This window comes from Papio anubis, chromosome 10, assembly GCF_008728515.1.
Source record: "Papio anubis isolate 15944 chromosome 10, Panubis1.0, whole genome shotgun sequence".
Lineage (NCBI taxonomy): Eukaryota > Metazoa > Chordata > Mammalia > Primates > Cercopithecidae > Papio > Papio anubis.
In genome coordinates, this window is record NC_044985.1 from 18662333 (window position 1) to 18688704 (window position 26372).

Genomic DNA, 26372 nt, shown 5'->3' on the forward strand with positions numbered 1-26372 from the left:
AGAAAACAATGTAATTACATCACTCATTGGGCTTTATTTGGAAGGAAGATAATACAGAAATTGTGTTCGTGTATGGACTGAAGCAATCAAGTTCATTTGAAGCTAGAGTAACTTATAAGCTTAAGATGTGACCAATAAGCTGGATACTCTGTGTAGAAACTTATCATTGGATTTGAGTTGGAAACAATAGCATTGCAGTGCAGTCTTACTACATCGGTGTATTACATTCTGAATACCATTTTCTGAGTAGTAGTAGTCTTGTCTACAGAAACTGAATGGATGGGCTGTTTAATAGTTGAAGTTTGGGCCAGGAGGATCTGAAATTGCCCTTCACGCCATGGGGAAATGGAGCACTCAGTTTGAAGGCCCTTAGTAATGTGGAACTGTTAAATTCACTTTAAACTATTATTTTTAAAAAATAGCCTGTCTGCAGCCATCATCCATGGTGAGGATTTGTATTCTCCTTCTTGGATCTGTCACGGGCTGGCTGGCTCGCTTATGTTGAGCAAGGCGGCCAAGTTTGGAGCTTGATGTGGCTTCCATTGAGGTGCTATGTGGGCAGCAGGCCATGCGGGACATGAAAAACGTTTGCCGTGCAGTTTCTGTTGCTCCCAGCAGAGACGAAAATGAACAGTTCTAGCAAAATTGCTAAGTCAGGGGTGTTTGTCTCTGTAAAGTTGCTTTTTTAGCTCACTTAATTTTTTTTGGTCTGTGAAAGCCCTTCTCTTTTTTTTCTTCTCCCCTTCAGTGGTTTCTAGCCATCTTCTCTAATTAAAACAAAGAATCTTAGCTTTATTTTTTGAAACTTATTTGTACCCACTTTCTAAATCTGCCTTTATTGTTTGGATTTTCCAGCCTCTCAGGATGGAGAAGCAATGGTTGCAAATAAAAACCAGTTCAGGAGGAAATTGTATCTGAGACTGGAAATGGATCATGTCGCTTGTGAGTTTCACAGCTCTTCAAAGTCAGCCTTTGAGGACAGGAGAGTCCTGAGTCCTACTGTGACATTTCAGACCCCTGCCCACGCTGTCCGGCCTCTCTAGACTCGTCTTGGCCTCTCCCTGCCTGTCTTTACGTTCCAGCCTGCAGGGAAGGGTACCCTTGAGCGTGACTGGTGCTAGTTCTGCTCTGTGCATGTGCTCTTCTCTCTGCTGGGGATGCCTTCCCCACCGTCATCTTAGTCCTTCAAGGCTCCTTCTAGAAGCTAGAACTCGTTCCTTTTCGGAGAAGTCTTCCTGCATCCTCTTGGATCAGATGGGAGATGTTTCTTTTGTGTTCTTGCAATACTGTGTGCATATCATGCACTGCTGCATTTGCACACTGTTGTGAACCCAGGATCCGGAATGGTGCCTGGCACATAGTAGAGCCTCAACAGATACTTGTTGTAGTAGGTACAGACATATCAGTAGAGAGTTACAAAATATAATTACTGATGTGTCTGTACCCTACTACATTTTGAGAGCAGAGAGCATGACTGTTCATTGTCACATTCAGTGACTGACAAAGGTGCTCAGAAATGTCTGCATCTCCACGCAAGGCTGGCCAGAGGGGGGGCGTTTCAGAGGCAAGGGAGACTTTTCCTTGCTCTGCAGTCATTTATTTTATTTTGTTTTATTTCAATAGTTTGGGGGAACAGGTGGTTTTTGGCTACATGAAGACATTTTTTAGTGGTGGTTTCTGAGAATCTTGGTGCACCTGTCCCTCCGGCAGTATATGCCAAGTGAAGTAACTCAGGAATGGAAAACCAAATATTATATGTTCTCACTTATAAGTGGGAACTAAGCTGTGAGGATGCAAAGGCGTAAGAATGATATGATAGACTTTGGGGACTCTGGGGGAAGGATGGGAGTGGGTGAGGGACAAAATACTACATATTGGGTAAATTGTAGTCATTTATATTAAGTCTTGAGTCCTTATGGGCAGAACCTCATCCTGCAGGCCTGTGGTATTCGAGGAAATTCCAGAATGCTGAAGGATGAGAACTATGCCTTTCAATCGCCTATCTTTACCACTCTTGTTTTCCAAATGGGAATGGCTTTGTGTATATGAAAGTGTTCATGAAAGTGTGTCTCAGAGAAAATGCGTGACCTTGATGCTGATTACTTTGCTGATTGCCGATGCAGGAAAACATCAGTAAAAAAGAAACTTAAAAGTGGGTTATGTAAAGGCAATGTTAATTATCATCCTTTAAAGGAACTAATTGCCATTTTTACGTGATTACTGTGCAGCCAACAAGGGCCCTGTGTGTTGCATATCTTGTCTCATTTCTGCATAATTTTGATATGAGTGCTTAACTGATTCAGGTACTAGGCCCCTAAAATCATATCATAGTGATATTTTTTTCAGTTCCCAAAAAAAGAAATTAAACAACAGAATAGAGCTTTCCCAATTTGAAGACCATCTTTCCCTAACCTGCTCAATTTTTGTGCAATTGCTTATCTGCCAGTGAGTACCAATGGGTGGCAAAATGAGTAACCAAGGAAGAATCCAGATCTCATAGGGAAGTGAAGAGATGGAATATTTTCTGCGTTCTTTGGAGATGCAGAGGCTGCTGTCCACAGCATGGTTCTGTTTCCCCCAGTCCGATTGCTCCTGCTTCAGAAGAAGAGAATCCATGTTGCAGGATCGCCTGGTGTTCTGCTGAGAGCCTGTGAGGTTTGGGCTCTGCTGTCCTCCCGAGGATGAGGACTCATAGATTATGAATAGAGGCACTTGTGTGGGGCTCCGGGCTCCGATAGCATGACTCACTGTTTGCAACCTGAAGGAGAGAAAGCAAGAGAGAAGACAGATCCCAAATTGTCAGAAGACAGATTCCTCAATCCTGCCTGTCTCCCCAAATGGGAAAGATCAGGTCAACATGGAAGGGTCCAGTTAAAGCCCAGTTATTATTTTAGCCTGGAATATGTGGGCCTTCTGTGTAGTAAGAGTTACTCTGGATGGAACACACTGTGCTGTCCTAGTGACGGGAGATTTTGCCCAGTCTAATGGGCAGAGAGGAGGTGTGTAAAGACTGAGCAGCCACAGGGGATAGTCGAGGAAAAAAGAGCCCTGGATTTTTTTTTTTTACTTGAAATTTCTGCCCACCCATTTACTGGCAGAGAGGATTTGAGATGTCAGTGTCACTTACGCCAGATTCAGAGAAATTAATCAAGGAGCACTTTTTGGCCTTTTTACATACATGTTGGGTTGTCAAATGATTTTGTAGGGAGTCCATGTCTTCTTGGGGTCAGAATTGGAGCATGTTAATTGAAGCAGTTGGCTGAGAATGATGGATGACGTTGCCTTCTGGGCTTGGCGGATGACAGGACATGAACCAGGTGTGTCTTGTCCCTGTCAGCTAGTGTGGATAGCATGGATGCCCAGGATTGTGGATCATGCCTTTACTCTGTATAACCCAGTCAGTGATGGCATCATCAAAGTCGCTCATTCCTTCATGTGACATGCATTAATTGAGGTCCAACTCTGTACTCAGAATTGTTCTAGGCACTGGAGGCACAGTGGTGAATAAAGACAGGAAGAAACAGGTAAATCTGATGTCAGGTGGAGATTCAGGCTGTGAAGAAAAACCAAGTAGGGCTGGAGATAGTGCCGCATGGGGAGCTATTCTAGGTTGGGTGGTCCAGGAGGCTGCTTGAGGGAGTGATGTTTGAGCAGAGCGCCAAGGCAGTATCCAGGGTGAGGAAAGTTCATGAGGAAGAGAAGGGTACCTGCAGGCGCCCTGAGGCAGGAACAAACTTGACCTAGCTGGAGGGCCACGTAGATGGAGTAAACCGAGCCAGGGGCTGAGTGTGGAGGTCAAGTACCTGGAGAGCCTTGCTGAGCAGGGCTCAGAGCTTGAGTTCCATCAAGATTATGATGGGTGTGTGTGAAGGATTTTGAGCAGGAGGATGTCCTGAATTGATTGGATTTGTTTTTACAAGGATCATTGAGCTTGCATGGAGAATTGTCTGTAAGGGGCAAGAATAGAAGCAGAGAGATCAGCTAGGAAAGTATGACAATCTTCCAGTAGAAGTGATAGTGACGTGGACTCAGGCAAGGGGACGGAGATAGTGATAAGGGGTTGGATGCATCCATTCAGAATGAATTGGCCCCTCTCTGACTTTACTTCCTGCTACCTTTCCTATGATTTATTTCACTCCAGCCGCACACGTTGTCTTTTCCTTCCCCCAGATCTTTACTTGCTCTGTTTCTTTGAACTCTTACCATTTCTTGAAGTTATATACACATGTGCATGTACATGCACACACATGTATCTTTGCTCATTCCCTCTTTGTCTCTCCTGCTGGCATGTAAGTGTCATGAGGGCAGGCAGGGACTTTGTCAGCTTTGTTGCTATGTCCCGAGTGTCTAGAATGTTGCTCTGCATGCAGCAGATGTTCAAAATATTGATCGGATAAGTGAATGAAATTGAAAGGCCACCCACTGATCTCCTTATTATATAATTTTTATTTGAAAAATCTCCACCGTGACTGCCTGAGGTTTTAATTGCTACACTAAACACACTGAAAACTTCAAACTGTATTATCAATTTAATAAAAGTGAGGAAGTATTGAACACTTTAAGTCATAGGGGAAAATAAGGGAGACAAGGTTTGTGTCAGGCGTGGAGAGATTCCGCCTGTGGCGAAGGGGACGGTGCTAAAGAGGAAAAACTTTGAACTTCTTCATTTATTGCAGTGAAATTTGTCACTTTTATTCACATCCAGTACCATCTAGCTGTTAATTTGTGTTTTTGTTGGAAAAGACTTTCAGGGAAACAGTTAACCTCCCTCGTTGCTGTGTTCTCAAAATTAGTTTTCCTGAGCTGCAGTCAAAGCTGGATAATTTTGCCATCAAAAAGCACATACTTTTCCCTTAGGAAGTCGGCATGAGCACATTCTAAGGATGGAGAATGGGAGCGAGTGAGGATGGAGAGTAGTGGCTGTCCAAGGGCCCTCAAGGGTAGGCAGCCACAAGGTACAACTTTTCCTGTAGACTTGTGGCTAAGGGACAGCCTCTAGGGATGGTGGAGCTTTTTCTTTGAATCCTGGCACCTCTGCCATGTGGCCTTGCACAAGTCCCTTAACCACTCTGTGCCTCAGTGCTCTCATCTGTAAAGTGGGAATGATACGGTACCTATCGTATGAGGTTGCTGTGATGATTGAGCTAATACACATGGAAGGTCTTAGAACCATGTCTGGGGTAGCACGTACTTAAAACATTTTAGCTGTTACTAAATGGAAGAAGATTGTTGATCATTAACAGTTGGCATAAATATTGGCAGATAAAAATTGTGTTATTTGGACCTGAGTGTTGAACTGGTGTGTAGCACTTGAATTGACTGGAAAAAGGAGGTGGTGGGGGTGTGTTCTGACGCCTCCTAGTATACTACAATACAATTCTATCGTAACCACCCAGAGTTAGTGCAGACCCCATCAGTTAAAGGGTATGGTTCCCAACAACACTGTTTCTACCTCAGATGCCCACTGTAAGTGGGATTTCCAGACCATTTACCTTTGTGACTGACTGGTTATAATCCAAGGGGTTCCCATGGCCTTCTCAGGTTTGATAATTTACTAGAATGAATCTCAGAACTCAGGAAAGCACTATATTTTCAACTATGGTTTTATTATAAAAGGTATAAGTTAAGGCCAGTCAAATGAAGAGACACATAGGGTGATGTCTGGGAGGGTCCCGAATGCAGAGCTCCTGTGTCTTGTCCCTTGGAACTAGGGTGTGTCACTTGCCTGGCACATCGATGTGTTTCCCAATCAAAAAGCTCCAGTGAGCCTGGTGTCCAGAGTATCTATTGGGGTTTCATTACATAGGCAGAATTGATTGAGCACAACCATGTGGCCAGTGATTTAATTTCCAGTCCCTTCCTTTCTCCTTCTCTGGATTGGGCTGGCTTAGAACCCTGATCCTCTAATTGCATGGTTGATTTTTCTGGTGGCCAGACTCCAGCCTGAGTCATCTCATCTTAGTGTAAACTCAGGTGTGACCCAAGGGGTTTATCAAAAATAAAGACACTCCTACTATGCAGGTAGTCCAAGGATTTAGAACCCTCCCTCTTCCCAACCAGGGGCAAAGGCCAGTCAGATTCTTTACTGTACAATAGGGAGATTATATGTGAGATAGCAAAATACAAGATGGTGGCCTGGGAAGGGCTACTTGGGAGAAGTGGGCTCAACTCTTTTCTCATGTTGGTGCTGCTGCTCTAATCCAATGTCAGGTTGGGCTTCTGGTTATACAATAACACATGACTAACCTCATGGCTCTGTTTTTTTTTTGTTTTGTTTTTTTCTTTTGTTTTTTTTTTTGGAGACAGAGTCTCGCTCTGTTGCCAGGCTGGAGTGCAATGGCACAATCTTGGCTCCCTGCAACCTCCACCTCCTGGGTTCAAGTGATTCTCCTGCTTCAGCCTCCCAAGTAGCTGGGACTACAGGTGCCTGCCACCATGCCTAGCTAATTTTTGTATTTTTACTAGAAACAGGTTTTCACCATGTTGGCCAGGATGGTCTCCATCTCCTGACCTCATGATCTGCCCACCTTGGCCTCCCAAAGTGCTGGGATTACTGGTGTGAGCCACCATGCCTGGCTTCTTTCTTTCTTTCTTTTTTTTTAGAGTAACTTTATTTAGTCTAATGGCAATTAAGTTGTCTTCTGGAATTTTATGGTGATCTTTTACTAAATATACCACAAATACTGCTTTTCTGAATTTGAGTCTTTGGAGAATGTGGTTTTCAAACTTCTCCATGACATTCTTTGGGAATCCACTGAGTTGCTGGTTATAAGCTATCTTTCTGACTTTCAGATAGGCACTTCTGAATAAATGCACCCCAACTTTGGATGGACATGGGCTGCTGGCTTGTCGATGGGCAGGGTGTCTTTCTGCTTTATGCATCTGAAGTTCTTGGCCACTGAAGACTCGCAATCTGGTGATGAGCAGGCTTGTGGTAAGATCTTTTTTGTGGTCTTCCCTGCTATCTCAGTTATTAGTGAACACTCACCTGATTTTCCCATGTTTGATTTTTGAAGCAAGTGTGGTTTCTGTAGTTCATTTCTTTGATTTGCTGTTTTTCTCTTGGTACTGCAGACTTCTCACTTTCATGAATTTCACAGTACATGTTGGTCCCTGCAATTAAAGATTGAATGTTCCCGGGAGTTTTCTTCATTTTATCTGAAGAGTTTGTAGTCCCAGCTCCCTTCCCCACCACCCAACCCCACAACAACAAAAACTCTGTAGATTAGCATTACTCCAAAGGACTTGATGAGGATTTGATTGGAGCCCAAGTGGCTGGATCACCCTAACTAGTTACAAAGCTCAAAGGAGGCCCTTTACTTTCAAATCTCCTCTCCTTTGTTTTTGTTTTTTTTTGAGACAAGATCTCTTTGCCCAGGCTGGAGTGCAGTGGCATGATCCATGGAACACTACAGCCTCAACCTCCCCAGGCTCAGGTGATCCTCCCACCTCAGCTCCCGTTTTGATTGTGATTTTTATTAGTGATAGTTGGTCGTACCTAATTGGAATGTGATGTTTTAAAGTGACAATAAAATGTACGCGACAAACTTTGAGAGCATGGAGTATTGTCATGGTTTGAATGTGTCCTCCAAAGTTCATGTGTTAGAAACATCCCAATGCAGTACTGTTTACAGGTGAGAACTTTAAGAGGTGATTAAGTCATGCAGACTCAGCCTCATTCATCCATTCAGGAGGGTTATCGCGGGAGCGCGAGGGTTGTCGCGGGAGCGCGAGGGTTGTCGCGGGAGCGCGAGGGTTATCGCGGGAGCGCGAGGTTTATCGCGGGAGGCGTTCCTGATGAAAAGGTGGGTTTGCGCCCTCTTCCTCCTCCTCCTTCCCCCCACCCCCCGCCAGCGGGTTCCAGATGGAAGGGTGGGTTCGCATCCTCCTCATCCTTGTTTCTCCTGCTCGCGCCAGCAGGTTCCAGATGGAAGGGTGGGTTCACGCCCTCTTTCTCCTCCTCGCGCGAGCGGGTTCCTGAGGGAAGGGTGAATTCCCGGCCGCCGCCTCGGCCTCCTCCTCCTCCTGTGGGTTCGCTCATGCCGTCCTCCTCGCGCCAGCGGGTTCCTGATGGAAGGGTGGGTTCGCGCCCTCCTCGCATGAGTGGGTTCCTGATGGGTGGGTTCGCGCCTTCCTCCTGCTCGCGCGAGCGGGTTCCTGATGAAAGGGTGGGTTTGGCCTCCTCCTTTTCTCTTCCTCCTCTCGTGAGTGTGCTCTTGCCTTGCCTGGTGGGGTGACTTGGCAAGAATACCCTCCTCAAATGCAGGCCCCTTGAACTTGGGCTTTCGCAGCCTCCATACCTGCAAGAAATAAATCCCTGTTCTTGTCTCAGGTGTTCTGTCATAGCAGCACAAATTGGAATGAAACAGGTATGTAGGCATCCTTATATCTTGCTAGCGGGGATATAAATCAGTACAATTTTACTGAAAGAAACGCGGGATATCACTGCTTCACAAGTCTAAAAATCCTCTTATTATCGTATCAGATAATTCCTTTGCTCTAAGGAAATATGCAGAGGTATGATGTACAAATGTAGGAGTGAAAGACTATTGCATTCCTTTTTTTATTTTATTTTTATTTTTATTGCTTTTTAAAATAGAAAAATTGAACAAATTAAATGCCTAGTACTGTGGGATTATTTAAGTAAAACATGCAACTAGTACTTAGCTTTTAAATTCTGGTAAAATATTATGGGAAAGTGTCAAATCTGTTGTGATATAAAAGGCAGTAAGAAAGCAAGCATAAATATGTGTATTTTTGTGATATGTGTATGGATGATATACCATATATGGGAATATATATGAAACATACTAAAATTTTACCATCTGTAGGGAGTGGAATGATGACTGATGTTTAAAAAAATTTTTCCTTGTGGTTTTCCAGTATTTAATAAATTCTTTGTGATTGCAAGTATTTTGATCTACTAGGGAAAAAAAGTAATTTCACTTGGAAAAGTAATATTCTGATTGGCTATGTGAGGTTACTTTATTTTTATTTTTATGGGTGGTTTTTTTGTTTGTTTGTTATGAGACAAGGTCTCACTATGTTACCCAGGCTAGAGTACAGTGATGCCATCGTAACTCACTGCAGCCTTGAATTCCCAGATTCAAGCAATTCTCCTGCCTCAACCTCCCAAGTAGCTGAGACTACAGGGACGTGCCAACATGCCCAGCTACTTTATTTTGTAGAGATGAGGTCTCCCTGTGTTGCGCAGGCTGGTCTTGAACTCCTGGACTCAAGCAGTTCTCTCACCTCAGCCTCCTGAATATCTGGGATTGTACACATGTACCACATCCAGCTGTTACATGAGGCTAAAAGAGAACGATCCCCAGAGGGAGAACCTGACAAAGTGGGCCTGTTTATAGGGGTCCCAGCACCCAGTGGATAGCTGGCTCTTCACACAGCAGCTGCCCTTGTGCCCAGGTGGTGGTGGACATGCCCCCCAAGCCCTCCTTCCCAGCCCTCTTGGGAGTCCCAGCCTGAATGCGAGTGAGCCCCTCCGAGTTTTTTTTTGACATCAGAGGATACAGGGCAATCTTCCTTCTTCCCTCTCTTACGTACCCCAAATCTTTGTGGGTTTTATTTTTATTTATTTTTTTGACAAGTTTCTAGCCGAGGCCCTCTGGGGTTTGCTGGGAGGGTGTTTTAATCAATCGTGATTGAAGTTGGCTTCTGCTAGATCCCATTTTTGGATCACATTTTCCAGGCCTGTTAAGTCTTCCTGGCACACCTAACTCAAGACATTTATGTCCTTGTACTTTTGTGCATAAAATCTTAAAATGAGTAAAAATAAACTTGCCTGCTGCTCAGAATTGACCCTGAGCGATGTATCTTCCGCTGGACACTGGTGCCAGATGGTACTGCACCTCCTACTGAGTTAATGAACAGGCATTTGCCGAAAACCTTGAGTTGCTCTTGAATCATTCCGTGCACTTTCAATACGAAACTCTGCCAGTGGCAATTTGCATTTGTTTCTTTTTCTCTCCATCTTTCTATTTTAGGAAGGAGAAAGAGGTGATACTTTCTGGAATAATTTCCTATGAGTGAATTGAATTAGTTTTATTGCTAGTATTGTTATAGATCTGTATCCCTACATAACTATGTTGTGCCAACTTGGGAGCACAGAGTAAATTTTTTCTCGGAGCTGTCTGCAATGATGGCTTTAAAATAACTTCAACTTCTGCATTAGGTGGTGCAGGATGTTTATATATTAGTTTGTGGGGATGGGGGCAGAAAAAATGGTCCTTATGACTTTAATACTATTGCTGTTACAGTTTTCCGCGTGCATTCTTGATCCTTTATTCTTGCTACAACCTTGGACAGTTACAAGGGGGCAGAGGGTGGAATATTACCTCTCAGTCCACTTATTCGTCAGTGTCTTGAAGATGAGATATGTCTGTGTGCTTTTCAGTAATCATAAATGTTTGAATCAATCTAACCTTTTGTTGACACTCTAGGAAACAGATGATGGGGGTGTTCAGAGTCCTTGAGTTTTGGTCCTGCTAGCATGCATTCTCTCCCTCCCCCAGAAGGTCTAGATGCTTCAGGGTAGATACAGAGAGTACTGTCTTGCTTCTAGCATTGAAGCAGATTGTGAAATCTTGCCTCCTTCACCAGGACTTTGGAGAGACAGGAGTGTTCTCCACATCTGCCCTCACTTTGTTTGAGGCCCTGGTGGAATATCTTCTGTGAGCATTTGCCCCCTTCTTCTTTTTTTTTTTTTTTTTTTGAGATGGAGTCTCGCTCTGTCGCCCAGCCTGGAGTGCAGTGGCCTGATCTCAGCTCACTGCAAGCTCCGCCTCCCGGGTTCACGCCATTCTCCTGCCTCAGCCTCCCTAGTAGCTGGGACTACAGGCGCTCGCCACCTCGCCCGGCTAGTTTTTTGTATTTTTTAGTAGAGACGAGGTTTCACCAGGTTAGCCAGGATGGTCTTGATCTCCTGACCTCGTGATCTGCCCGTCTCGGCCTCCCAAAGTGCTGGGATTACAGGTTTGAGCCACCGCACCCGGCCCCGCTTCTTGATATTCTTTGGTATTTTGTGGTTCAGGTGGTTCATGTTGCTGTGAGAACCTCACTTCCGGAAACTGATAATGCAGTTGAAGTTGGGTGCTCTTTTACTAATATCTAGTCTTTTCTCTGTAGTCTGAGCAGATTGTTCAGACTTAAAAGGTCCAGCAGCGTTTTATTTGTGACTGACTGTGAAAGTCACGTATCTATTTTATTTTTATGGCCTCTGATCTCAAATAACCCCAGAACACAGTTGGCATCCACATAATGCATAGTGGAGGCTGTTAACCTCCAGGACTGAAACAGCCTTTGGAATATTCCTGTGAACAGTTTGGATTCCTTCAGGTTCCTAAACCAATGGCTCATTTCTCACCCACCTAAGAGGGTGACTTGAATCTGAATTAGCAGGTACATGTTAGACTTCAAACCTTATTAGTCATACACAAATTTAATACCCCTTTACATTTTTAACTCAGAAAAAAGGTTCAAGTGTGAATTTTCTGTTTTTAGAGAGGGATTTATCTTTTCAACAGTTCTGAAATCGCCTTTCAGTTTTAGTCTAGGCATTATGTTTAACAATTCTTACATTTTTATCTGCTTAAGTTAGAGTATAATTTCCCAGAAATTACCCTAGAAATGACAAAGATCTAAAGCTTTAAATTCCGGAGTCTGAAATATCCCATAATGCCCTGTTCTTATCTCCCATATTGGCTGCAGCATGTGGTTTTATAATTTATGTACATAGGTTTCCGTTTGCTTCACTAAGCTACTTGTGGAATGAGTGTCTTTTGGCCTTACTCATTTTTTAATTCCCAGTACCTACTGCATTAAGTGAATCTCATGGTAAAGTTCACCTAGAGCCGTCTTAATGTCTGTAATCTTTTCTGTGTTTGTCTGGTGTGCGTGAGCATGTGTTTTAGGAAAAACTTGGAAAAAACTTCTTAATGGCTGGGTAATCTCATTTTCTGTAGTGGATTTTATTTGTGACAGTTATATTAAGAAATGGACTTTATTCTGTATGCTGTGCTGGAGAAGGTACTGGAAGACCAGGGGGTCTAGGCTTTGCTGTGCCTATAACTGACTTGTGATCTCCAGCAAGAAGTCACTTAATGTATCTGAAGTGTTTAGAACAAATGGTCTAGAAAACCCCATTCCAAAAATTCCAGGGTAAAAAGTCAGCATGATCCTCATGAAACTGAAAACAACTTTTCCCCCAACATATTATTCAAGGTGTAGTTCCCCGGAGGCTCCTCTGTAGCACTTTGGACATGGTGCTCTTTGGAAGTTGAATTTGCTCATTGCCTCTATTGTTTCTTAACCATTAGTTAGACATTTAGTTCCTATGCTAAGACGTAAACAAGTTAGCAGAAGTGGACATTTTTGTGGAGCATAGAATTAATTGGTTTAGATATGCCTGTGCTTGGGAATTCACCTATTGTTGGTGTTTGAAAGTATATTTTTCTCTTTGCTTCAAAACGATTTTAGGCCGTTGCTTCTGGTACTCAAGTACCCGTATGGAGGGTGTGAATGTGTGGTATATAACCTTTTATTTTCAGATCTTAAGGCTTAAAAAAAAACTATGGATCCAAGGGAGCTTTTAAAAACACTCTTTAAAATACGTGTTTTGTTTTCTATTTAATGTAGGATTCATTTTCAAAGTAAAATGATTATTTTAAAATATGACAGCCCAGATTTGTTAATGAACTAGCAAATTGTTTTGCTGTTAAGTGCAAAATTGTTTTCCCATAAGGTTCAATTCCTAATGATAGTTGATGCTTGTAAGTGACATGGATCTGAAGCTCCATCTTTATAGTTTAAAGCAAGCTTGTCCAGCCCGCGACGGCTTTGAATGCAGCCCCAACACAGATTCGTAAAGTTTATTAAAATATTGAATTTCTTTTTAGCTCATCAGGTATCATTACTGTTAGTGTATTTTATGTGTGGCCCAAGACAATTCTTCTAGTGTGGCCTTTTTGTGAAGCCAAAGCATTGGCTGCCCCTGGTTTAAAGGCTGTGTCTCCTATCTCATATTTTAATTGGCTAAGTTGTACTAGTGTAACAGGAATATGTGTGTTTGATTTACAAGGGGATTTCCTAAAGTTGTAGCCTCTGCCTTTGAATTTTCAGCTACTTTAAAAAATACTCTAAAGATAACCTGAACACAGTTCAATGATTTCTTAATTAGTTCATCAAATATTTTTTGAATTTTTACTGTGCCAGGTACTGGGATGTATGTGGCAGATGATATGGGGGGTGGTCAGCCATACAAAGACGAAAAACTACTGCCTTTAGGAACTCTGCAGATTGGTGGGTTAGCAGGTATGTATGCCCCAATATACTTCAATCAATATTTCAAAGTCTTCCAAGCCCTTAGGAGTTGGAACATTTTTATGTTTGAACCTGACCGTGATGTTGCGGAATTTTCTAGGTCAGGAAGGGCCTTCTAGGCAGGGGAAACAGCATTAGCATTACAAGGTGATGCTAGACCTGTTCCAGAAATTGAGTAATTTATGTGAGAGAGGCTGGTAGAAAATTCAATTCAAAAGGTCGGTTGAGACATTGAGTGACCAGAAGAGCAAAGCTTGTATTTTCAGGTTGATCTAGCACTTAGAATTTGGGATTTGAGATTAAAGAGAGATTTCTTGAACCTCCTGGTATAACTTGCTATCCTTTGGAGTCAGAGATGATGATGTCAGCCATCTTGTTAGGCCAAGGAGGAAAAGGAAACTATGAAAGATTTGCTTCTTGATCAGTGGTTCTTGTCATATTCCATGTAGTATGGGAAATCCTTGTATTAGGGTACATGTTCAGCTGCTCTAACAGAAACCTTAAACAGTACTGATTTAAACAAGATAGTTTAGTTTCCTTTTACATTAAAGTCAGCTAGAATGGCATTTCTGTCCTGTTGAAGTTTTAGGGGGCTGGGCTCCTTTCTTCTGGTTGCCCTGCCACCCCCACTGTTGCTCTCCTTTGTATGGCCTGAAATAAAGGAGGAAAAAAGGGTGGGAGGAAGGGCAAGGAGGAATGATAACCCACAGGTTGGGTAGATTTTTTTCTACTCCTATTCCACTTGGCAAAATATAATCACCTTGCCACTCAGTTGCAAGAGATAATTATACTTTGTGTGGTGAGATACTCTGCAAAATTCCTGCTCCTATGGAAGAAAAGGAGACTAGCTTTGGGGGAACAGTAAGGATCCAACATATCCCATTTGGGCCTTGTCATCTGTACCAGAAGCTATTGGTAACTGGAAATGGGTTTTTAAGCCTGTATAGCCAAGAAGGGTAGCAACAGTCCTTGTTCTTCTGGTTCTTCATATTGAAAAATGAAATTGATTTTATAAACTGTGTCTGCCTCTGCTAGCTCAGTGAGCTTGTTTGCCAGCCTTCAGTTGCCCTCCCTGAACTTTGCCATCATAGGCAACCCATGTGCACTGTGGAAGGTGCACTCTCCTTGCTGTCAAGCTCTGTGTAGCTCTGAAGATCACCAGCATTCTGACCCAGTGTTCTTCAGACTACCAAGCAGCTTCAGAACTACCAAGCAAGGCCCAGGAAGTTGGCTGGGAGATACCTTTTACCCTTGAGCATAGCTGGGTGTGTGGGGCTTACGGTTTTGGCCCATTTGGTCTCCATCCAAGGTGGCTGAGTTAAGGTCTTTTGGGCATTCCACTATAGAGCAGCTCATGGAGCTGGAATTCCCTTAGTGTAGGGGAACATAGTCAACCCACTTCGGCCATGTTTCTTATGGCAGCTGCCTCCAAACCTGCCAAGTGGTCAAAATGACCTGGAGAAGACTAATGGGTTCCTATGACATATTGTAGTGGATCAAGTAGTGCAGGTTCTCAGGGAGGTACCCAGGAGTGGACTTTTAAGCAAATACCTTCTCCAGGTAGGTCTGATCATGAGCCCACTTTGGGAGCCACTGTTCTGCATTCTTCATCTTACTACTTAGAACTTTTGGTGACTGCATCATGTTTCCCTTCCTTTGAGGGGTTTATATTACAGCTTAACTTGCAAATGTTAGGTATTGAGTTGTTTGTGACACTCAGCAAGTATGAAAGAGGCCAAAGTTTATTTTTTGAATGAATGGTATTTGTGTGTTGTTCCATAGCTCCCTTGAAATGTATTCTTGAGGCATATTAAGTTGTCTTAAAACATTTTGGCTAACAGAAGGTAAAAATTAGCACACCAGGAAATGCTGCATTTCTATTTCAGAAAAACTAAATACTTCCATATTTTCCAGAGTTGATGATAGATTTGAAAGTAAACATTAAACTCCATTCTGGACTTCATCTGTTAGGCTGCTATTTCTTGGGGAAATCTCATGTACATAATTTGACTACATTCTTGGAGTAAGAATTCTTAATTGCACATCTTTGCCTCTCCTACTCCTCTCATAAGATGGCAGTGTGTTTTCCTGTTCCTTGATGTGACTCAGAAGCATGTACATATATCCCAGAAGACAGCCTCCCAGGATGGGGCTGAAGTCTCAGAGGGAGTCTGGGCAGAGGGTGCAAGCTTTGGGACCAGCTGTGGCCTGAAAGCTGTTGTCTTTGTGTCACCTGTGGACTCTCAGTTCTCTGATGGAGGCTGGAATTTTAGGACTGGCTGCTGCCTGCGACTGTATTTTGCTTGCCTGCTCCTTCCCCCCGCCCCCCAAAACAGTAGCCTGAACCCTGTTTGTTCTGTGAGGATGAAGCATTAAATCTCTGCTTAGAAAACAGTGATTTTTGCCGTTCTATCGGCTGGTCCAACAGCTCTCTGTCAGTATTCCATGATTTTTTTCTCTAACTTTTGGATGACTCGAATACTCATTTTGTGGGTTCATTCTCCTAGTTGTTTAGAATCCTTTGCCTTTTCTTTGTTTCCTTTATTATTTGAACCTTCAATTGTGGGAAGCTTACCCAAAAGTGTTTTGCTTGGGAAATGCTCCACCTGCATATGGCTATCCATTGTTGCTCATGAGTTCTGTTGGAGTTAGAGGGAAGCAGATACTGATTGGTGCTCTGTATGTGGAGGTTGTGCAAATGGCAGGAATGAACATCCTTCTTGCCTGCAAGAAGCTTCAGTGGTCCAGTGAAAAAATAAGACCCGCAGATAGTCTTAAAATCATTAATTAGAGGTACAATTTTGGTAAATACCTGAGGATTTTTTTCTCTCTGTCTCAAGTAAAGGATGTCATGTCGAAATGAGGAATTAATTATGTGCAGATAGTAAGTCTTTTATTTGGCAATGAGGACTGTTTTAGCTGATGTCCCTGCCTCCCTACCCCCCTGCCACCAAGGCTGAGAAATCACAACTTTTGGCAAGTATTCCAGAAATATCTGACTGACTGACCTTGGAAAGGACACCATAGTGGTCACGCTTGAGGGGTTTAAACAGATTTTCTGCCAAGGGAATACAGCCTCTAGCCTGAATACTTCAGACAGGGATGTCTGCAAGTCCCCTGACATCTTCCTTCCTTTGTGGATTCTTCTGGAAATTTCTCTCATGTCTGCAGTGATGCTGCTTTCACAGGGGCACAGCTGTTCTTCCTGGATGATGGCAGTTGTTACCAATTAATGGTGTTACAGGTCTCTTCTTTTCTCTGTTGAGCCTCTCTTTGTCTTTCACTCCCTAAATGTAATCAGAAAAACCTTATTTGGTGTAGACTGAGTGTCTTTCTATATAACCTCTATTAGCAGTAGCTTTTCTCCATTTATTCACTCATTCAAGGAATAGTTGAACACTTAGTGTGCCCTTAACTCTGTTTTAATCACGACGTATGGAGTGAGCAAAACAGATGAGTTCTCTGCCTCTGTGGAGCCTGTGTTCTGGTAAACAGAATAAACAGGATTTGCTGGGCATGGTGGCTCACGTCTGTGATCCTAGCATCTTGGGAGGCCAAGATGGGCGGATTGCTTGAGGCCAGGTGTTCAAGACCACCCTGGGCAACATGGTGACACTCCGTCTTTACAAAAAGAAATTAACCCAGTGTTGTGGTATGCACCTGTAGTCCCAGCTATTCAGAAGACTGAGGCAAGAGGATTGCTTGGTCTTGCTCTGTCTACTGATTGCTATGTGGCACGATCATAACTCACTGCAGCCTTGAACTCCTGGGCTCAAGCCATCTTCCTGCCTCAGCCTCCTGAGTAGCTGGGACTACAGGTATGTGCCACTACTCCCTGCTTGTCTTGTGTTTACTCATTCAAATACCTTTATTAAGGGTGCTCTCTGTGCTTGATCTTACTCCGGGGGCTGTTTCCTAAAAATATAACCTGGAGAGGCTGTGGTCGTTGCCCTCTGGAGGGCCTCTTTGGTTTAGTTGAGACAGATTGGGCTGTGAACCAATAGCTATAGTTGAGTGTTAAATAAGGCAAAAATAGGTCCAGGGGTTTGTAGGAGCAGGAAGAACTATCTTTTGGTCGTGTTTGAGCTGGTGGACTGGAGTATGGGGGTGGGATATTGTAATCCTCTTATGCTTTGGCCATAATAAATTATTTTTCTCTATCTTTTGTATTTAAAAAGGCTTTTTCTTTTCATACTGTTTCACATTAGGGAACCAGCAGATGGGAGGAAAGATGGGATGATGGGGGTGTGGGGAGTGAGTAGTCAGATGCCCCTTCAGCAGCCTCAGAAAATAAGTCAGCATCTTCCACAGCACTGGGCCAACCTGTGATGGCCCCAGACAGGGTAAAACAATTTTTATGATTTGTCGTCAGATCCTTTTCTGCTTTTGCCTTCAGGGTGACCTGTGCTTGTCAGATCTCCACAGCAGTTGTTACTGTCAAGTGAGGTAACAGTGGCACAATGCTAATGAGAAGGCAGAATGCTTGTCCAGGGTGGCCTTGGTGGCTGCCAGGCGCCAGCATCTTTATCAGCTCTGACATGCTGCTCAGAAGACCAGCTCTCTGGGCCAAGTGCTGCCTTTTTTTTTTTTTTTAATGAGAGGAGTGACTATCCCTCCAAAAGCTGCTGATTAGCACTGAGGCTTGAAAGGCTCCTTGCTAATATGTAGTTTGCTACAAAGATGCCAGGGCTTGTTATGGTCACTAAATTATTTTCCCTTCTCTGATAATTGGCTGGTTGATACTAATGAATAGAGGCAACTATTTTCATTACATTATTATTGAATACCCTCGAAACCACCCACCCCAGGAACTTGGGACTTATCAGTACCTCACATTTATCTATGACATCCTCTCTTCTTCCATGCTCTGCCACCTGACCTAGCAGCCACTGTTCAAAACTTCATTTTCTTGTTCAGCTTCTGTCTTGTTGCTGACTGCTATGGTCTGAATGTTTGTGTCCCTCCAAAATTCATATGTTGAAATCTAATCCCCAATGTGATAGTATTAAGAGGTGTGGGGCCTTTCAGGAGGTGATTAAATCAGAGGGAGGAGCCCTTGTGAATGGGGTTCATGCCCTTATAAAAGAAGCTGGAGGGAGTTTGTTTGCTCCTTCTGCCATTTGAGTACACAGCTAGAAGTGCCATCTATCAAGCAGAGAGGAGGCCCTTACCAGATGCCAAATTTGCTGGCGCCTTGATCTTGGATGTTCCAGCCTCCAGAGCTGTGAGCAGTAAATTTCTGTTGTTCATAAATTGCCCAGTCTAAGGTGTTTTGTTTTAGTAGGCTGAACAGACACTGGCCCTGGGTATGCCATTCAAAAGTGTTGCCCTAGGCATCAGCCTCTGGCTGCCAGCCTCTACAGGCCCAGCTCACTTTGTGGGGATGGGTGGGGTAGGAATGTCTTAGGGACTTGTGAGATAAACAGTGTCTTAAGAGCATGTTTTAGCCAGAATCTTTTAAAAGAAATTCTTTAATCCTATGGGGCCAACTGTCTCCTTTTTAACAACTATTTTGTAATGCTATCTTTACCATGCAGAATGCAAGTCACAGATAACGTAACCCAACAACAAACACAATTCTCCCCCCAAAAAATCAATGCAATTTCCTAACTGCAATGTAAAAGAAAAAAAAAAAAAGGAAAGTCACCCGTAGTCAAACAGGCATTTCATCATGTAAATGCATGGGCCCACCTGTCCTAAGACAAAAATGAAGTAGCCACATCCTTGCACCTATTGGTAAAATCACCTATAAATGTAGCATCTCCAAATACAGGATTGATTTGGTGACTCACATTAAAGGAGTGGCTTTATCATCAATAATACAACTTTTTTATGGTTAATAACTTGTAAAGTTCAGGACAGAAAGTATGTTGTTTGCTCATTATACATGGTAGTTGTATTCTGGGACAATTTTAAATGTGTCAGAACTATGCAAAAAGTAGTTTATCCCCATAGGTGTTCCTGACCAGTGGGTCTTGTTTTGCACAAAAGGTCAGAAACCCTTGGGTGCTCATTTATAATGCAGATTTGAGTTCCATCGCTGAGATTCAGCAAGTGTGAGGTAGGGCTCTGGAATCTGCATTTTTAACGAACATCCCAGGTTATCCCAGTGCAGTTAGTGGGTCCAAGGATAAGCCTTGGGTAATACTATTTGAAACTGTCTTTAATCTTGAGCACTATCAGAGGGATATTCTAGGGATAGGGAACACCCAGGCCTTGCTGATTGTAATGTTTGTCGAGAACACTTGCTTTTTCATGTAAGTTAAGGATCAGTCACAGGTTGACTAATGAGATTTTTGGTGAGGCTTGTAAGGAACATTTCTAGTGCCTTTGATTTTTACATGTTGTTTTCTTCCCAAAAGCTCAGGTGATGGGACATTCTGAAATCCTAGCGCTCCCTAGGGTTTTCTAAGGCATGAGGGTGTGCGGAGGCTGAATGGAAGAGAGGACAGGGACTGAACTGGATTCCATACACAACTCTTTGCTGCTTGTGACCTTGGACGAGTCACTCCACCAGAGCCATGTTGTGACTCTTGGGGCCCAAGACTGGGTTTAGTAGACCCCTTCCTCCATTTAAAATAAAAAAATTCTGTTTTTATGACTGTGTCCAGGGTGAATTGTATTCATTTTTTCCTTCTGACTTTAAAAGAAGTAAAATTCTCATGGGCCCCTAAAAGTTTTGTGGACCTTTGGGCACTTGTTTAAGTTGGCCTCACACCTCTCTGGACATTCATTTCTTCACCTGAAAAATGTGATGGTAGCTGCTTTGCAGGTATGTTGTGGGGATTTGATCTGGTGGGAGTAATTCCCTCTGAGTACTGACTACCTGGCACAAGCTGGAGTTATCATACATGGGCCAAGAGAAAGCATTCCATTTAACAGTGACTCTTTATACAGGTACTTATAAAAGGATCAGATTTGTCTAATCACCGTGTAATTTTTTTTAATTAACCATGCTGTATATATGGAGATTCTTTTCCCTCCCAGTCTTCATTCTTATTCATGCTAGTGCTCATTTGATGCATCCTGGTGATTCCCACCATCTGTGGGGTTAGACAGCTCTCCCACCCTTTGGGAGGATGGTGCAGTCATGTATTCATCTACTGAAGAAGAATGAATGGAGATGCACTGGGCCTTACTGCTGTTGGATTTCTTAATCTCAGTACGAGAAATTCTGATTTCTGTCTAAGTCCCCTGTTCTATACTGTGCCCCTTTCTTCCGTGGCTAATGAGATTAAGTCTCAAATTGAATTGAGAGACTCAAAACTTGGTAGTTAGCAAGTGGTATGATGTCCCGTGGTTAAGTGAGGGCCTTAGCTAGCCAGAACTATGATGGAGCAGAAACAAGATGTCATGGAAGGTAAGAGCACTGGCCAGTTGGTAGAGGGGATAATTGGGCACATAAAAAGAAACAGATGCTGGGAGAGGGAGTGAGAATGAAGGGCATAACCCCAGGAAGGAGATTTTGGTCTCTTTCCTGTAGGAACCCAGGAAACCACTACTCCTTAAAACCAAGGAGATTGACTAACACTGTATCTTTTTAAGATAACTTGATATTGCTCTTCAACTGTGAAACCATTCTGTCAGCTTGTGAACAGGTGTCTCTCTGGGGATACTATGGGGAAAGCCCTGCCCTCAGTGTAGTTTACTGGAAGAGAGTCACACTCCATTGACAAACAATTAAGACTGCTTCAGGTGGCCAGGCGCGGTGGCTCAAGCCTGTAATCCCAGCACTTTGGGAGGCCGAGACGGGTGGATCACGAGGTCAGGAGATCGAGACCATCCTGGCTAACACGGTGAAACCCTGTCTCTACTAAAAAATACAAAAAAAAAAAACAAGCCGGGCGAGGTGGTGGGCGCCTGTAGTCGCAGCTACTCGGGAGGATGAGGCAGGAGAATGGCGTGAACCCGGGAGGCGGAGCTTGCAATGAGCTGAGGTCCGGCCACTGCACTCCAGCCTGGGCGACAGAGCGAGACTCCGTCTCAAAAAAAAAAAAAAGACTGCTTCAGGTCTTCCAAAGTGTTCTGAAAAGACAAAGGCAGGAAGAAAGGGTGGTGAGTGGTTGCTTTTGGTAGGCTAGGATGATAACTGAAATGTTGCAGGTGAGGCTTCAGGGAAGGCAAGGATGATCATACATAGAACTGCAGGAAGAGTGTTCACAGCAGAAGGAGCAGCAAAGGCCATGGGTCAGGAACAAGCCTCGGCATGTTCCAGGAGAGGACAGAAGGCCAGAGTTGTGTGCATGGCATGTGAGTAAGAAGAGTGGGAGAGAGGTCAAGGGGTAGGCAGTGTCCAGACAATGTAGGTCATGGTCCAGTTTGGAGTTTGCGTGTAGCCAGAAGCCCCTGATAATTTTATACCTGTGAGTGACATCCTCTGACATTTACACTTCAGAAAGATGGCTTTTAGCCCTGTGGAGGGTGGGGTAGAGCAGGCGGGAAGACCAGCTAGGAGCCTATTGCTGTCATGTGGGTCGGAGGTGAGGGTAGCTTGGAATGAGATTGAAATAGTGGAGATAGTAAAAATAGATTTGGGATGCATTTTGGAGGCAGAGCTGGTAGATACTGATGGGTTGAATATGAGGGGTGGGAAGGAGTGAAGAGAACGTACACATGAGGGCTAAGGGCCTTGTTGGAGCAGCCTGAGTGGGAGATGCTGTTTGCTGAGCTACTGGGTGCATCTGTCTGAAAGCAGCGGCTCTGTTTCCGGCCTGCTAAGCTGGGGATGTGTACTAAACACTGAAGTGGAGCTCGTGAGTGGCACGTGGATGTTTGGATCTGGACCTTGTTCAGGTGAGGGGTCAAGGATACATACATGAATTTGAGAGCCTCCACTTATAGTTAGCATTTGCAGTCGTGGGACAGGGTGCACTTGCTAAGGGAGAGAATACAGATAGAGACGAGATTTGAGGAAAGCGCCCAGGGGTGTCCCAACAAGGTGAGTTCTGGGAGAGAAGTCAGCTGGGGAATTGCTGCAGTGTCCTGAAGGCAGATCAATGAGAAGGAACAGTTCTATAAATAGAAATCCCTGCAGAGATGTTAGAAAACCATCATTACAGCATGCCAAGAGATAGAACAGTGATTAATAGGTGCTTAAAAGTGTATGTTCTGCCACTGGAATGCTAGGAAAGCTACCCAAAAAGGCTATTCCTAATTGAGGAATATGGTTCTTAAATGTTTACATTGCCTTATATTTGTGATAGGGATTATTGGCTTTGTGAGCAAAGCTGTTTGACATTTGTGGATGGAGTGTACTCATTATTGAGAGGAATTCTCTGAAATGAATGTCAGTTCCTTTTTTCCCCTAAGCTTTGCTTTGAATTACTATACAGTTTACTTAAGAAACCTGTGATCAGCCAGAGGAAAGCGAAGTGATTTCTGAAGCTTCTAATGGCCACTTCCTGCTGAGTCTCAGCATTCTATCATGTCAAGTATGCTAATGGGAGACGGAGCAGCATGTCTGAATACGAAGGATCCCCAGGATGCTGATGTGAATAGTAGGGGTGAGCTAGTTCTGTCCTCTTGTGCAGAACTTCTCCTGATCTGTAGCACACATTTGGGAGACAGGAGCTGTACTGATTACCTATTGCTGCTATAACAAATTACTATACTTAGTGGCATAAAACAACACGTTTATTTTATGGTTGTGGAGGTCAGCAATCTGAACCGGCTCTGTAGTAGGCTAACAATCTCCAGGTGTTAGGCTCTAACTCACGGAACATGTGGATGTAGCCTTATGTGGAAAAAGGGTCTTTGCAGATGTGATTCAGCATCTTGAGATAGGGCAATTATCTTGGATTGTCAAGATAGGCCCTAAATGCCACCTCAGATGTTCTCACAGAGATGCAGAGGAGGATTACTCAGAAGAGAAGGCAGTGTGACCACAGAAGGAGGAATTGCCATGCTGTGTCCACAAGCCAAAAAATACATGCAGCCACCAGAAGCTGGAAGAGGCAAGGAACTGACTGTCCCTAGAGCCTCTGGAGGCAGCACGGCCCTGTCCTGCCTATCGCTTCACTTCTACCCAGTGATACCGATTTCAGACTTCTGGAGTCTGGAACTGTGAGAGAAGAGTTCTCTGTTGTTTGAAGCCACTAAGTATATGTAATTATTAATGACAATTTATTATAGCAGCAATAGAGAATCAATGCAGAGTCTCACTGGGCTAATCCAGTGTCAGCAGGACTGTATTGTCTTCAGGAGGCTCTTAGAATCTGTTTTCTTGACTCTTCCAGCTTCTAGAGCCTGTCCACATTTCTTCACTCATGGCTTCTTATGTCTTTAAGCCAGTCTTTGACACTTCTTAGATAGTGATTCTTCTGCTTCCCTCTTCTGCATTTAAGGACCCTGTGATTGCATTGGGCCCATCTTGATAATTATCTTAAGGTCAGCTGATTAGCTACCTTAACTCCATCTGCATCCTTAATTACCCTTTGCCATATAAGGTGTAACATACTCAGATTCTGGGGCTATGACAGAGACATCTTTAGGAGCTGTTATTTTGCCTTAAAAAAGGAGGCAATTAAGTATATAAGGTGAAGAGATAGGTCTTTCTCTTCAGGAAACCTAACTTGTCATTCAGAGGTTACCGTGCATGGGTATCTTCTTCCAATTGCCTGAGCCAGCCAGACTTTCACATTTGAGCCTTCAGATTAGGCTTTATTTCTCAAGGCATGTGGCAAACCTCACGATGACATTGAAAGGTTAAAAAAAAGAAAGACAGTTGCTTACCAGAGATACTGATCATTTACTTCTGCTAGACTCAGAAGAGATTTTCCGAGCTTAGTGGCAAAGCCTGCCCTTGGAAAGCCCTGCCTTACAGGGAGTCTTGTGCACAGGTGTTATTGAGATCAGACTCCAGGTTGCAGTGATATGTATCATTTGTGCTCTTGCCATCTACCGCCCCCTGCCTGCCACCAAGCCAACCTCAGGAGGTCTTTGCCCTGAGGCTTGGCAAGATGACTTTCAACAGCTCAGGGAGGTTTTAAGGAGAGGGATTAGCATTGACTCTAATGCCTTGTTGGCTTGTGTGTCATAACTCAAAAGGTTCTTGCTTCTCAGCTGGCCAGTGGTCACACCTGATTGGAAGGTGAAAAGACTTTGTGTTCTACTTCTAAAAGTTTTCACATTTGTCACACTGTCCTAACCCTGTCAGCTTTGTTGCTGTCGTTGTAGTGAGGCCTGCCTAGGGATGATAAGTGAAGGATCCCCAAGGACACATCAAGACAGCACATAGAACCGGAGCTTTCTGACTCTTGGCTGAACTTTTTGTTTTGTTTGTTTGTTTTTAGCAGACTAGTTTTTTCCAAACTTCAGACTTAATTTCCACCATATTCACTTTACCACCTATACTAGTTACTTAACATATTTTCTTCAGTTTATCCTGAATCAACTTACTTATTTTAATTTGGTCTCAGTCTAATTGACAGCATATAGCAGCTTATGAATTTGATGTGCTTATGCATGTTACAACAAATACTTAACTATTAGTATGTATGCTACAGTGTAAATGTACCACACTCAGAAAATACCTATATTAGACCGTCCTGACTGTTTAGGAAGCTTGGTGCCCAAGGGAAATAGTCTTTGACCATCAGCCAGAATTTGGTTAGTTTCAGCAGGTAAAAGAGTAGCTGGTAAACTACTTAGGAACATTTTAAGTAGGATATGTGAGAAATGAGGATAGGATATGCCTTTTTTCCCCAGCAGGCAAAAACATGCATTTATTTACTATAGTTGTTATAAATAACATAGATCCATATGTATACCAGAAACATGGTCTTTATCCCATTTGCGGATAAAAGCTAAGGAAGAACTTGTATTACTTATATATGAAATGCCTAAGGGAGCAGAGCCTAGACAAGTTCTGAAACTTAGTATCTAGGGAATGTAAAAATTTAATAAAACATTCCCTTACCCACCTATGTGGCCTTTCTTGGCTGGATTTCTAAAAAATTTTGTTTTTATACCATATTCTTTGTTTTAGGAAAATGTTATCTTACTCCCAGCCTCTGGGGAAAATAAGTTAAATAACCAAAGGAATCAATAAAGAAACACCCCAATGTTGTGGTCGGTGTCTGTTTTTCCCTGGTGTCCTGGGAGCAGGGTTTCCTAGTGTTCTGTTACATCAGCATGAAGGAGGCCTTGTGCATGGGAAGACCCACACCTCGCTTCCCCTGTGTCACTTGCAGTCACTTGTCGTCTTGTTTTGTTTTTGTGTATTAGGGATGAGGAGGTGGGTGGGCAGAGGGATTGTGTATAGAATTGGCTTATTTTTAACATAACAACATAAAACCCCTTAAAATGATGAACTTGATCTTTGGGCTGCCTCTTGCCCAGCCTTGGGAGGGTGTTAAATCAGAGCTCTCTGGAAATCTAGGTCAGCTCCAACTTCATGAAAAATCAAGGATCGAGTTTTCCATGGAAAATAGTGGAAAGAGGTTGGATTTCCCCATGCTTTCAGTCTGTTTCCCTCTTCATAGTTTTCTTGCACTTCTTCAGAGATACTCCTCTATTATTCAGTTCCAGTGTATCCAACTGTTACCTTCCAGAGAGAGGGAAGATATCATTAAAACCTTGAGACTTACGTGTCTCCTGAGTGATGGCGTAAGTGAGCCAGCTTGAATGCCGAGCTTCAGTGGGCATAGAATGCTGATTTGCTGAAGTTGATGCATGTGGGAAAATGTTTGTATCATCTTCTCCTTGACATTGAGATACTGTTTTGCTCTTTGGAAGAGTCAGGTCTGCATCGGCCTTTTGGATATTTGTATTTTATTTTCAGGGAGTCTTTGCTGTTGACTTGGGTAAAAGCATCACTTTGCATACCCCTCAGTTCATTTTCTTAGAGGAAAGAAAGGCAGCCAGATGACAGGCTGGTAACAAATTGGACTATTGGGCTGAATATGCAGGTTGATAAATAGGTGGCCCAGGTGGTGAAATGAGGTTGTGTTCAATCAGATATTGGACTGGCTTTGCAAATGTATTAAACACATCCAGGTGAGGGAGACTTGGGAGTCCTCCTCACCCCTTTTTAAATC

The 26372-nt window shown here is 43.4% G+C and overlaps 1 protein-coding gene across 6 annotated transcripts in view; it reads left to right on the top strand.

Annotated features, from left to right (window-relative positions):
- Positions 1 to 26372, top strand: part of MGAT5 (alpha-1,6-mannosylglycoprotein 6-beta-N-acetylglucosaminyltransferase) — a 326803-nt gene that overhangs the window by 61680 nt on the left and 238751 nt on the right. For 2 of the 6 annotated variants that reach the window (XM_017947892.3, XM_021924277.2), the window contains exon 1: positions 6528 to 6934. The exons of the other annotated variants lie outside the window; for them this stretch is intronic. The gene's annotated coding sequence lies outside the window, so the exon portion shown is untranslated. Of the gene's footprint in view, positions 1 to 6527; positions 6935 to 26372 lie in introns of those variants that run through there. 6 annotated transcript variants of the gene reach the window in all.